Genomic DNA, 14,059 nt, shown 5'->3' on the forward strand with positions numbered 1-14,059 from the left:
GTTTTGTATGAGAAAGCTCTGGCAGGGAACACACGTGACAGGCTCTATTAGGAACCTGTTTTTTAGCACATCTGACGCACAAAATGCCATTACATTAGTGCTATGCTAATTATTTGTTTTAAGGTCACTGAAATTGGTATGTTTACTCAGGTAGTAATACAGCTACTGAACCACAAAATAAAAGTAAAGGCTTAATTTAATTTGTAATTAAAATATATGGAGAAAAAACAAAAATTAAACAATTCTAATTGAATTTCTGTATATTTACTGTGCTTTCCTTAAAACATATATTTTCCTTCTAAATTATAACCATGTGACAATACTTATGAATTGTCTTTTCTATTTCATAGAGTTCTACAGCATTCTGTATTGAATACTTGGTGAATATCTTATGACTCAGAATACTGTGTATTCTTTTAAGAATACTTAAAAGAAAGAAGGGGATCTTACCTTTTTAGTTGCATTTGCATAGAACTGGCTGCTTACATTTTCAAAGACTGCATATGGGCTTGCAGTCTTTGCATCAGAATTATTTACTTTTTTTCTTACAGCCTCATCTTCACCCCTTCTGTCCTCCCTGAGTGTAATGTCAATATTTTATATTTTGCATAAATTGTAAGGAGATTATTGGTTATTTAGCTCATATGTAGTTGATTTTAGTTTAAAAGTCACTATTTATAAATTACTTTGACTGCACTGATATTTCACAAATGATGTCTATGAATTATGTATTGAGATACCATTTGGTTTGATAGGCCTTTCCTCCTTACCAGGCTGTACCAGATTATTTCAGCAGTTAGCTCAAATGCTGATAGTTCTGGGTTGTAAGGCTGTGGTTGATAGACATTCTTCTTGCACAGCTTCTCATGCTGCCTATCCAATGACTAGTAATCCCTCCTGGGCCATTTTCCCAGCATATGGTCCACAGTAGCCTCTCTGTGCCCATATGGCACAGGTGTTCAGGCCTTTTCTGATGGAATCCTGCCAGATTTTACGGAGCTATGCAATGAGATTAGTTAGTCATTTCAATGTTGGAATTCTTTATCCCTTTTTTTTGTTTGTTTGTTTGTATAAGCAAACAAATGGGTATAAAGCAAAAACGACAACAACCAAAACCAAATCCAAAACAACAACAATAACGAAAACCAACAAAAACAAAACAGCAACAGAAAAAAACTCCAAAAAAACCCAACAAAAACAAAACCAACAAAAACCCCAGAAAAACAAACAAAGAAAAAACCCCAACAAAACCCCAAACAACTGAATACTTTACAAATCTCTGTGAGATTCCTTTAGTTTATTTAATCTTGTTTCTGGCACATGTATGAGTTTACTCCAGCTACAGGTGCTTCATAAAATTCAGATATGGAAAAAACCCCAGAAAGTTCTGTGTCATAAAACCCAGTAAGAGACTTATCTTTTATTTATATCCACAAGACAGCAACACCTACAGAGATTAACTGTTGAACAATTCAGGTTCTAGAAACTGTACATGTAGAATACGTTGTACACATATATGCACAGAGCATATTAATGCGTTACTGAGAATTTCACTTATTTTCCATAGTCTCATTCTGGATATTCTAGTCTCGCTTTGGCTCATTGCAGTGCACCAAAGTAACTAGTTGTAACTAGTTATTTGTGCCTACTTACAGGTTAGAGATTACATCATCTTTAACATACTTGACTGCTGTTCTTCTAGCATCTTTTTGACATTTTCTTGTTTATTACAACTACTATTATCATTATTATTATTATTATTATTATTTTCATTTTCATTTTCATTTTCATTTTCATTTTCATTTTCATTTTCAATTATTTTTTTTTTCCCCTGAAAAATTCATGAAAGATCATTTCCCTCAGTTAGGTTTCAAAATAGTTTTTGGTCCATTTCAAAATAAAACACAAACCCAAACAAAGTACTTTAAATCATTTTAAAGGAATGTGCAATACCTGTGTATCAAGTGTAACAATAGAGTAATGAAATTTATTCCCTGGTTCAAAATTGTAATTTCAAATACTCCATCCATATTCACCAGGCTACTGTCTATGCCATGATAGGTAGTAGTCTTGATGTAAAACCAGCACATACTGAAGAATATTACTACTGAAAAAAAAACTGTTGAAACACAAACATTTCAGAAAAACCTATCATTTGCAATGAGAAGACTGTATAGTTTTGATCTGCCACAGTTTTTTCATCACATAGCTGTTATGACTTTTGGAATCTAATTTTCAAGTCTGCCTGTGGTATTCATAGTTTTTCAGCTGACTCAAAAAAAATTGTTGCTGATCACTTAAATATTATTAATAATATTTTTTGTTGTTATTCTTTGTGTTGGCTTTAGGGAAAAGCACATCCTTTTGCATAACCATCTCTTCATAAAATTAGAACACACCAAATCAACAGGAGTGTTAAAACAGTGTGTAGAACTAGGCAACATATTTTCTTTTTCTCTGAAAAAAACTTACTTAACTGATATTTGTGATAAACTCATGTTAGTGGATTTTGCAGTGACAATGTTATTAAACAGAAATAAATTAATGCAGTCATTACTGCAATATCTTCTCTTTGACCTAATGACAATATATAGTCCCTTTACAAAACTTCCTTCCTAAGAAATGAAACACATGGTGTGGTAAAGAATTAGTGGAATTATCTTTCTTCTGTGGAACACTTCATAAGTATTATTCTATTTTTATAATCAGTATTGAACACTTTTTAATATGTTCTAAACTTTTACAGATCAAAATGTGAAATTTTACCTGTGTTGATAATCTTAGATAAATCTTGAGTATGATTTTATTTCCAATCCTGATTGGTTGGCAAAGTATACACTTGCAGTTCAAATATCTAATCTCCATTTGTTATTTGGAAATTAGATATTATAAAACTAGTAATTTTAAATCTGATTTTAGTGGAAAGAAGTAAGGAAATAAAAATAAAAGTCACCAGTCACAGAGATAGATTACATATTACTTACTTCAGTTGTGTGGTGCTGGTTTTCTACTCTAAAATATGCTTTCTGTAGGATGTATAAAATATTCTGTTTTCTGCTCACATGATTTTCAGTCAGTTTTGTCAGTTATGTTCATGTATATTAATCTGTTTAATATCAGTTAAGAGAGATAGGTATTAATTTTGCCTTTTTATAATCTGTATTCACAACTGTCTCTTGCTGGTTCTGATTAAAGTATTTGCATGTATATTATTGAGTCTGTTCAGCAGAATAGAGAACAGTTTTGTTTTTTGTGACACAGTATTCTGATAAATTAGTGAGTTATACTGGCTAACATAGTAGTAAAGTCAAGACAGAGAACACACTTGAATTACCATGCTACATACAGCATAAGAAAACATTCCTCTGCTGACATCTTAGATTGACTCTGCCGGCTGCTAAAATCTAATTCTTAGTGTGGAGGAACACAAGTTTAAAAGCACGTGAACAGTGTAAAAGTAAAAGGTCATACATACAAGACTACATTGACGAATTAGTAAGCTAGAAATGGAGCTCACCATTTCATATGCAATTCACGAGGCAAGCATTTACAATATTTGAAAAGGAAGTAACAGGACATAATTAAGTAGTCCTGAATAATTGTTTTGTGTGGCTTGCCATATGATAGCCAATCACTTAAGAAATTTTGAATGCAGTAAAGTTGACATGAAGGAAGAAAGCCTACCACTGATTCCTCAGCTGTGGTGGGTACTTTGTGTAGCATGCACATGTGTCCTGGGTTGTAAGATAAGCTTGTATTCCATTTGCCATCTGTCGAAGGCGAACCGGTTGGACAGGTTTTTTTGTTATCTCTCTCAGAGACAATGGTTTGTGTATACACCTTTGACTGATTCAATGAAAGGCTGAAAAAAATGTAACACCGTGAGGGGTCCCACCCAGAGGGGGGAAGCAGCTCTCCCTCTTCTTCGCGGGACTCCGAGAGAAGCAGCTCTCTCTCTCTCTCTTCGCGGGATTCCGAGAGAAGCAGCTCTCTCTCTCTTCGCGGGATTCCGAGAGAAGCAGCTCTCCCTCTTCTTCGCGGGACTCCGAGAGAAGCAGCTCTCTCTCTCTCTTCGCGGAATTCCCAGAAAAGCAGCTCTCGCTCTCTCTCTCTTCGGCGGCACTCGCAGCGAAGCAGCCGGCGCGCGCAGAGGCGACGGCAGCGGAGCTCAGAGGCAACCCCGGCGCAGAGGAAGACCGGCCCCACTGCCACCAGATCTTCAGAGGAAAATTATACCCTTTCTAAAGATCACCACTTCAGCTGCAACTCATCAACTATTGCAAGGGAAAGCAATTGTCCCAGCAAAACCTGATACTGGCATTCCTCAGGTTCTAGACTTTTTCTTTCACTAGTTTTGTTTGTACCGATTGCATTTGCCTTTTTAAATTGTTGTCTAGTTTTCTCCTAGTAAAGAATTGTTACTCCCACTCCCATATCTTTGCCTGAGAGCCTTTTAATTTAAAGATCCTCGTAATTCAGAGGGAGGGGGGTTTGCCGTTCTCCATTGCACAGGAGGCTTTGCCCTCTTTCACAGACTCCTGTCTTGTCTAACCAAGACAGAATTTGGCGCATCAACGTGAGGCCCGAGGGCATTGAGAGGGAAAAAGGATTAACAGTTCTTAAGTAATTTGGTTTTGTTGTGTGTAAAAACATCTTCAGCATCACCATGTGGTCTAGTTTACCTTGGTTTGGGTGGCATGTGATCGTAGCTATACTTTTCCCATTTGCAGACCCTTATCTAAAAATGGGTCCTATGACTAAGGCTACGGTGTCTGTTATCAAGTTTGGCTTCTGGGTTAATTGGGTGAGGAATTCATGGATCTTTAATTTCCTCTGGAAGGCAGGTACATGGATTCATAGCTATCACACGTTAACTGTATGTTTTTGGGGTTACTTTAATAACGGTACCTACTGCGAGGAAATAGCACCTGGGCAAACTTTCTCTCAACCTTTTAACCATCTTTTTGGGTCTGTTCCACCAGTTCTCAAAGGGTTAAGATCCTTTATAAGTGCTAATGATACCATACAATGGGTGGTGTTGCTGATAGTCCTGTTATATTTAGCATTCAGAGATAAGGGAAGATTAACCTGGATAACTACCCTCACACCTACACCACAGACTCGAGATGCTGCTGCTCCAGAGCCTGACCCTGCCCCACAGCCCACCTCAGAAATGAACCGCCCAGATTGGGTGAGGGTTCTGGTTAAGGAGATACGAGAGATGCTGAAGGAGTGCATTTCCCCAGCTGGTGAGAAACCGGCCCTTTGCCTTGAGGAGGGACAGTCTAATAGTACAGCTGTGGAACCCACTAATGTTACAACTGTCCAGGTTCCAGCTGAACCACAAGGGCAGTCACGGTCAGCAGCAGTGGCCCCGGTAGAAACAAGGAAGTCTAAGGTGAAAGCAGAGCACCCTGCAGATAGGGACAGGAATGGAGGAACCTCACAACCCACAGGGGAGCCAGAGATTGCTATCATCACCGAGTCCCTGACGTACGAAAGTCTTCGCAATCTGCATAAAGACATTGTGCGACGAGGGCGTGAGGCTTATGCTACCTGGCTACTCCGGGTTTGGGATCTTATGGGTACAGGCGTGCAGCTGGACGGTGGTGAGGCAAGGAACTTGGGACCCTTGACCCAGGACTCGGGTATAAATCAGGTTTTTGTAAGGGAACCAGGGTCCCTTTCTCTCTGGGAGCGGCTCTTAATGAGTGTCAGGGAGAGGTTTATCCACAGAGAGAGAATGCAAGAGCACCATCATAGAATGCGCTGGAAGACCCTCGAGGAAGGGATCCAACAGCTGAGAGAAGTGGCAGTATTGGAGGTACTCTTTGGGAGGGATGGACGACACAATAATGACCCTGACAAGGTCAGGTGTACGGGACAAATGCTGTGGAGTCTGGCAAATCTTGGGCCATCTCAATACGCCACCTTCATTGCAACGATCAATGCTGACACCCACCGGGAGACAATAGGTTCTGTTGCCAACAAACTTAGGAATTATGAGAGTATGATTAATGGCCCAATGCAGGCTCATATCTCAGCTGTGATTAAGGAGTTTAAAGAGGAGATGAGGGAGGAGATAAGGAAGGTTAATACAGCACCCGTGAGAGTCACAGGCCCCAGAATCAGCACCCAACAATCCCCAGCTAGAGAGAGAGGGTACACCCCAAGAGCTAATCTGTGGTTCTTCCTGCGTGACCATGGGGAAGACATGGGGAGGTGGGATGGGAAACCCACCTCTGTCCTGGCAGCACGGGTCCGTCAACTCAAGGAGGGAAACTCTAACCGGGGGAGTTCCACCAAAGTGAAGGTAGCCTCAACCTCCCGTGACCAAGCTTGTGGGTACGATCTGTCAGACCCCCTTGAAGGGACCTCTAGTATGTATGCCCAGGGAAGGAATGATAACCAGTGTTAGAGGGGCCCTGTCTCTAGCCAGGGAGAGGCACGGGAAAACCGGATCTTCTGGACAGTGTGGATCCGATGGCCTGGCACATCAGAGCCACAAAAATATGATGCTTTAGTTGATACTGGTGCACAGTGTACTCTGATACCATCGGGACATGTGGGGGCAGAGCCTGTTTCCATTGCTGGTGTGACAGGGGGATCACAACAATTGACTCTGGTGGAAGCTGAGGTGAGCCTGACTGGGAAGGAGTGGAAGAAACACCCTATAGTGACTGGCCCAGATGCTCCGTGTATCCTAGGTATAGACTTCCTCCGGAACGGATATTACAAAGACCCAAAGGGACTCAGGTGGGCTTTTGGAATAGCCGCTGTAGAGGCAGAAGACATTAAGCAATTGAACACCTTGCCTGGACTGTCAGAAAACCCCTCTGCAGTAGGACTCCTAAGGGTGGAAGAACAACGCGTGCCAATTGCGACCTCGACAGTGCACCGCCGGCAGTATCGGACGGATCGAGATGCCGTGATCCCCATCCACAAAATGATTCGGGAGCTGGAGAGCCAAGGGGTGGTCAGCAAAACCCACTCACCCTTCAACAGCCCCATCTGGCCTGTGCGCAAATCTGACAAAGAATGGAGATTGACTGTGGACTATCGTGGCTTAAATGAAGTGACTCCACCGCTGAGCGCTGCTGTGCCGGACATGCTGGAACTCCAGTACGAGCTGGAGTCCAAGGCAGCAAAGTGGTATGCCACCATTGATATTGCTAATGCGTTTTTCTCCATTCCTCTGGCAGCAGAATGCAGGCCTCAGTTTGCTTTCACCTGGAGGGGCGTGCAGTACACCTGGAACCGACTGCCCCAGGGGTGGAAACACAGCCCCACCATCTGCCATGGACTGATCCAGGCTGCACTAGAAAAGGGTGAGGCTCCAGAACACCTGCAATACATTGATGACATCATTGTGTGGGGGAGCACAGCGGCAGAAGTGTTTGAGAAAGGTGAGAGGATCATCCAGATACTACTAGAAGCTGGCTTTGCCATCAAGAAGAGCAAAGTCAAGGGACCTGCCCGAGAGATCCAGTTCCTGGGAGTGAAATGGCAAGATGGACGGCGCCAGATTCCCACTGAGGTCATCAACAAGATCACAGCTATGTCCCCACCAACCAGCAAAAAGGAAACACAAGCTTTCCTGGGTGCCATAGGTTTCTGGAGAATGCACATTCCTGAGTATAGCCAGATTGTGAGCCCTCTTTATCTGGTTACCCGAAAGAAGAATGATTTCCACTGGGGCCCTGAGCAGCAACAAGCCTTCACCCAGATCAAGCAGGAGATCGCTCATGCTGTAGCCCTTGGCCCAGTCAGAACGGGACCAGAGGTCAAGAATGTGCTCTACTCTGCAGCCGGGAACCATGGGTTGTCTTGGAGCCTTTGGCAGAAAGTGCCTGGGGAGACTCGAGGCCGACCACTGGGATTCTGGAGCCGAAGTTACAGAGGGTCTGAAGCCAACTACACTCCCACAGAGAAGGAAATCTTGGCTGCCTTTGAAGGAGTTCAAGCAGCCTCGGAAGTAATTGGCACAGAAACACAACTCCTCCTGGCACCCCGACTACCGGTGCTGGGGTGGATGTTTAAAGGAAAGGTTCCTACTACCCACCATGCCACTGACGCCACATGGAGCAAATGGATTGCCCTCATCACTCAACGCGCCCGTATTGGAAACCTGAATCGCCCTGGGATTTTGGAGATAATTACGAACTGGCCAGGAGGTGAAAACTTTGGTCTCACTGATGATGAGGAGCAGGTACAAGTGGCAAGGGCTGAAGAAGCTCCACCATACAACCAACTACCAGCAGAGGAGACCTGCTACGCTCTTTTCACTGACGGTTCCTGTCGCATCGTAGGGATGAACCGGAAGTGGAAAGCAGCCGTATGGAGCCCCACACGCCAAGTTGCACAAGCTACCGAAGGAGAAGGTGGATCGAGCCAACTCGCTGAACTCAAGGCCGTTCAGCTGGCTCTGGACATTGCTGAAAGGGAAAAGTGGCCAAAGCTCTACCTTTATACTGATTCATGGATGGTAGCCAATGCTCTGTGGGGCTGGCTGGGAAGGTGGAGAAAGGCCAACTGGCAACGTAGAGGAAAGCCAATCTGGGCTGCTGATATATGGAAAGACATTGCCTCTCGGGTGGAAAAGCTGACGGTGAAAGTCCGTCATGTAGATGCCCATGTCCCCAAAAGTCGGGCTAATGAGGAGCACCGGAACAACGAGCAGGTAGATCAGGCAGCAAAAATAGAGGTGTCAAAGATAGACTTAGATTGGCACCATAAGGGGGAGTTGTTCCTGGCTCGATGGGCTCATGATGCCTCAGGTCATCAGGGCAGAGATGCCACCTACAAGTGGGCACGAGACCGAGGGGTGGATCTAACCATGGACAGTGTTTCCCAGGTTATCCATGACTGTGAGACATGTGCTGCCATCAAACAGGCCAAGAGGGTGAAGCCCCTATGGTATGGTGGGCGGTGGTCCAAGTACAAGTATGGGGAGGCCTGGCAGATTGACTACATCACACTGCCCCAGACACGCCAAGGCAAGCGCTACGTGCTGACCATGGTAGAAGCCACCACTGGATGGCTGGAGACTTTCCCTGTACCTCATGCCACTGCCCGGAACACCATCTTAGGCTTGGAAAAGCAAGTCCTGTGGAGACACGGCACCCCTGAGAGAATTGAGTCTGACAACGGCACCCATTTCAAGAACAGCCTTATCAACACCTGGGCCAGAGAACATGGTATCGAATGGATATATCATATTCCCTATCATGCTCCAGCTGCCGGCAAAGTTGAACGGTGCAACGGACTCCTTAAGACTACCCTGAAGGCACTCGGTGGGGGAACATTTAGAAACTGAGAAATTAACCTGGCAAAAGCAACCTGGATGGTCAACACCCGGGGGTCTGTCAATCGAGCTGGCCCTGCTCAGTCAGAACCCTTACACGCAGTAGATGGAGATAAGGTCCCTGTAGTACATATGAAAGGTATTTTAGGGAAAACTGTTTGGATTAATCCCACCTCAGGCAAAGACCAACCCATTCGTGGGATTGTCTTTGCTCAAGGACCTGGTTACACTTGGTGGGTAATGCAAGAAGATGGGGAGACCCGCTGTGTACCACAGGGAAACTTAGTCTTAAGAGAGAACTGGGTGTAAGATTTCATGGTGTGCAGATGGAAATAGAATAAGGGGTGGATAATGTCCTGGGTTGTAAGATAAGCTTGTATTCCATTTGCCATCTGTCGAAGGCGAACCGGTTGGACAGGTTTTTTTGTTATCTCTCTCAGAGACAATGGTTTGTGTATACACCTTTGACTGATTCAATGAAAGGCTGAAAAAAATGTAACACCGTGAGGGGTCCCACCCAGAGGGGGGAAGCAGCTCTCCCTCTTCTTCGCGGGACTCCGAGAGAAGCAGCTCTCTCTCTCTCTCTTCGCGGGATTCCGAGAGAAGCAGCTCTCTCTCTCTTCGCGGGATTCCGAGAGAAGCAGCTCTCCCTCTTCTTCGCGGGACTCCGAGAGAAGCAGCTCTCTCTCTCTCTTCGCGGAATTCCCAGAAAAGCAGCTCTCGCTCTCTCTCTCTTCGGCGACACTCGCAGCGAAGCAGCCGGCGCGCGCAGAGGCGACGGCAGCGGAGCTCAGAGGCAACCCCGGCGCAGAGGAAGACCGGCCCCACTGCCACCAGATCTTCAGAGGAAAATTATACCCTTTCTAAAGATCACCACTTCAGCTGCAACTCATCAACTATTGCAAGGGAAAGCAATTGTCCCAGCAAAACCTGATACTGGCATTCCTCAGGTTCTAGACTTTTTCTTTCACTAGTTTTGTTTGTACCGATTGCATTTGCCTTTTTAAATTGTTGTCTAGTTTTCTCCTAGTAAAGAATTGTTACTCCCACTCCCATATCTTTGCCTGAGAGCCTTTTAATTTAAAGATCCTCGTAATTCAGAGGGAGGGGGGTTTGCCGTTCTCCATTGCACAGGAGGCTTTGCCCTCTTTCACAGACTCCTGTCTTGTCTAACCAAGACAACATGTCACTCTGCAGTAAAGCCCAGAAATGTCTGCCATTTACTGTTTATCTACCTTCTTGTCTATATCTAAGGTGAATCTTTCCATTCTATATGACACTTTGAGCATCTTTGGTAGTGCTGGTTCTTACTGTCCATACAATACATTCTACAGTGCAGTCCTTTGTCACACTAACTTTTGGCACAGGCTGTGTTTATTCTGGTAAGCTAAATATATGGTAACTAAAATATATCCTTTGGCAACTAAAATATATCCACTTTGTGGTTACTGACTCATAAACAACACAAAAAGTCATTGTCAAATATATGCAATCGGCTAATTTTTTTTCATTGAAATATTTTCTTTATATCTAGAGTTTTTATTAAATATTTTTAAAATAGAGATTTTTGTTGTTTTGCAAAAGCATTAGTTTAAACAACAATCAACATAGCATAGAATTATAAAAGAGAAAAAAACTGGGTCTGCATTTAAAAGAGCCTGAGGTGTTTATTGATTTCTGAAGAAAAAAAATGCTGTTTTCCATTTTACACAAAAGCAGCTAAATTATCATTCCCTATATATTCAAATTTTGTGTCACAACAAATATCTATTTGTTTATCCTTCTAATTTCAGGAGTGTGAAAAGAAGAAGGAGAAGGCATGGAAAGTAATGAAATTGAAAGGAAATAAGACAACTTAAAACTAGATATTACTTCTACATCTTAAAATGCAAGTAAAAGTGTAAATATAGAATATATATTCTCTTCAAGACACTATTCCTGACAGGGAACCTTTTCTAGTACATCATCTGGAAAAGATGCTGATATAAAGGCCCTTGACGACTTTCTTTGTCACGTTCTTTCATGCCTTATATCAGTCAATTGCATGCTTTCAAGTGGCAGCAAAACTAAAACACTGAATAAGCAGAGGCAAAGCATGAAGAAAGCAAAAATATTGAATAATTTTGCAATATTGTATAAGTATTAGTTTGATGTACTGATTTTCTCTTCAAAACTTGAAAACTAAAGAGAAACATTGCTTTAAAATCACTAAGAGTGGAGTGCAGTGTTTTCTGCACCTTTGATACATGGGAGAAACTGACAATACTTCTATAAACAGATTGCACCAGTTTGAACTGATGGCTATAAGAAATAAAATGGAGTTTTATTTTAGCTGGGTGTTAAGAAACATATAAGTAAATAATGAATCCACCTGTCCTAGAACAGAGCATATGGAACAAAGTCTTCTCACTGTCAGAAATTTCTTATTTTATTAGTAAAGAGTATTTTACCTCACCTTCTAGGAAAATACATGTTCCTCAGAATAATAAGAGGAAATCAGCAAAGGGTGATCTTTACTTCAAAGGTTTTGGTAGACACTGGAAAAGAAGAATGTGTACTGTCAATACACTGGATGTTGATTAATCTGTAATGACATTCAAAGATAGGTAAAACTCACAACTCAATGCAATAAAATAACAACCAGTAAGGATAAACCTAATGGAATACATTCTCAGCTGCTTTTCTTTTAACCAAGTGTTAAAAAAATCTACAAATCCAAATTAGAGAATTTAATGCACATGTCTCCATCCCCAGAGTATTTATTTCACACTCCATAAAGTAAAATTCCATTATATTTATAATTCATTAAATATGGTTTTGTTGGGTTTTTAAAAATGCTTGTGAATTGCTTGTTTAATAAGATGTCTTTGCTATTCCTCCTATTTCTCAAGGAAAATAAGGCAGACCCCCAAGATGTAGGAAAGTAACAGGACTGAAAACCATACTTTGGTTTCCTGTCAACAAATGGATCAGATCATATTGCCAAACTATAAGATGAGGTACTCTGATACTGAAAAACTACTCTGGTGTTCATATGTTGAAAGTAAATATATTCTTGTAACAAATGCTTTTAAGCAAAAAGTTTTAAAAATGTAATTTGTTGTTCTTGCTTCAAGTGTAAAAGTAACATGGAATAAAATATAACAAATTGAAAAACACTGTTTATAGTTTATTATTTAAAATTTTGCTTTTTATTTGTTTGGATTATACTACAATATAATTTTTTAAAGGCTGTACGTAGAACTGGGTATGGGTAATGATATTCTTAAGATATGACAGATGATCAGATTTCCTCTAAAAATCTGAGACAGAGAAGAAATAGCGACTGTATCTTAAATGTGTTCCCAACATGTACAATTATATGTGTTGTATAGAAGTGGAAAATGCACTTTCATGCTCAAATTCCATATCACATTTTATCTGAAACTTCTGGTCTGAGACTTTTTGTTTGTTCTTTAAAATAACCATGTCAAGTTTTTTTTGTTCTTAAAGATTTTTAAAAAAGCAAAACAAATGGTCATATTCTGAGAAATCCTGGAGTGGTGAAAAGATTTCTGGTTTAATACAGAATATTGGGGCAAATTAAGCCTTCACCCCCCCCAAAAAAAAAAAAAAACAAAAAAAACCAAACCACTAACACAGTCTTGGAAATATCTACTTATCTCAGTTATGAATATTTAAAAGTCACATATGGCAAGATTCTTCCTAAGCCCTTACCATTTGCTTAGTTTTTCTAGTGGAATTAATGGTAAAATGCCTGTTAATTTCAATGCAAGCAAATTTAAAGCCAAGATTTTTAGTGTCATTCTTGACAGACTTGTGCAGAAGATACAAGCAAATTTTAAAATGCTGCAGTAAAATAGTGGATTGTGATTTGGAATGAGTTGGATTCCATTTCATCAGTACTGGTAGTATAACAGCTGTCTTTCTGTCAGTGTAAACTAGCAGAAGCTATTTAATGCCTTTGTGTAATGAGACAGATGAAACTCTAATAGCTATAATTGAAAACACAAGTTCATGTCTTTAGGTAGAAGCTGAAATATGCAGTACCACAAGCTTTTGTAAGAAGCAGCACAACAGTCACTGAGATGAAGTTACTGATTATATTACAAAGAGATTACAATCTCTTATGGAACAAATGAATGGAAGGAGCAGCTGATATACCAGATGCATGCATTGCCTCTCAGAGAAATATGGAAATGCTGGGAACATGGGTAGACAGCAATCTCACTAAACTCAACAAAATAAAGGGACACACCTTGCAGTTGAGGAGAAATAAACCCATGCTGGTGCACAGCTGTGCAGAGAAAGACCCTTTGGTCTTGGGGAACACTAAATTAACCTGAGTCAGCAATATATCCTGGCTGCAAAGAGGGACAGCACCACCCTGCCACATTCAGGAAGACCACTACAAGCAGATCAAAAGAGGCAGTGCTTCCCAGTACTGAACTCAAATGAGACACATCTGGGTGCAATGTTCAGTGCTGGGCTGCCTCACACAAGAGGGACATGGCTATACCTACTGGTCAAACTAAAGGGAAAGAAGTGAAGGCACAGGTAGTGGAACTAGGGACAGGTATACTGTTGTGATTTGATGCTGGCACAATGCTAGTGCCCCCATGAAAGTACACCCTCCCCAAATGAGTGCTGTGAGATGCGATCAGGAATAGAGTAGAGCAGGCTCAAGCTTAGAAATAAAGGAAAAACTTTATTAACCTACCACTGTAATAAAAGACACACACAGAATCCAGAATG

General features: G+C 41.7%; 1 long non-coding RNA gene across 1 annotated transcript in view; it reads left to right on the plus strand.

Moving 5' to 3' along the window:
* The window catches only part of LOC110468041 (uncharacterized), a 52,299-nt gene extending 39,837 nt beyond the window's left edge, over positions 1 to 12,462 (plus strand). The window contains exon 4 of the long non-coding RNA XR_002464979.4: positions 11,098 to 12,462. This is a non-coding gene — a long non-coding RNA (uncharacterized LOC110468041). The remainder of the gene's footprint in view (positions 1 to 11,097) is intronic.
* The last annotated feature ends 1,597 nt before the right edge of the window (positions 12,463 to 14,059 follow it).

Source organism: Lonchura striata, chromosome Z (genome assembly GCF_050655825.1).
Source record: "Lonchura striata isolate lonStrDom1 chromosome Z, ASM5065582v1, whole genome shotgun sequence".
Taxonomy (NCBI): Eukaryota; Metazoa; Chordata; class Aves; order Passeriformes; family Estrildidae; genus Lonchura; species Lonchura striata.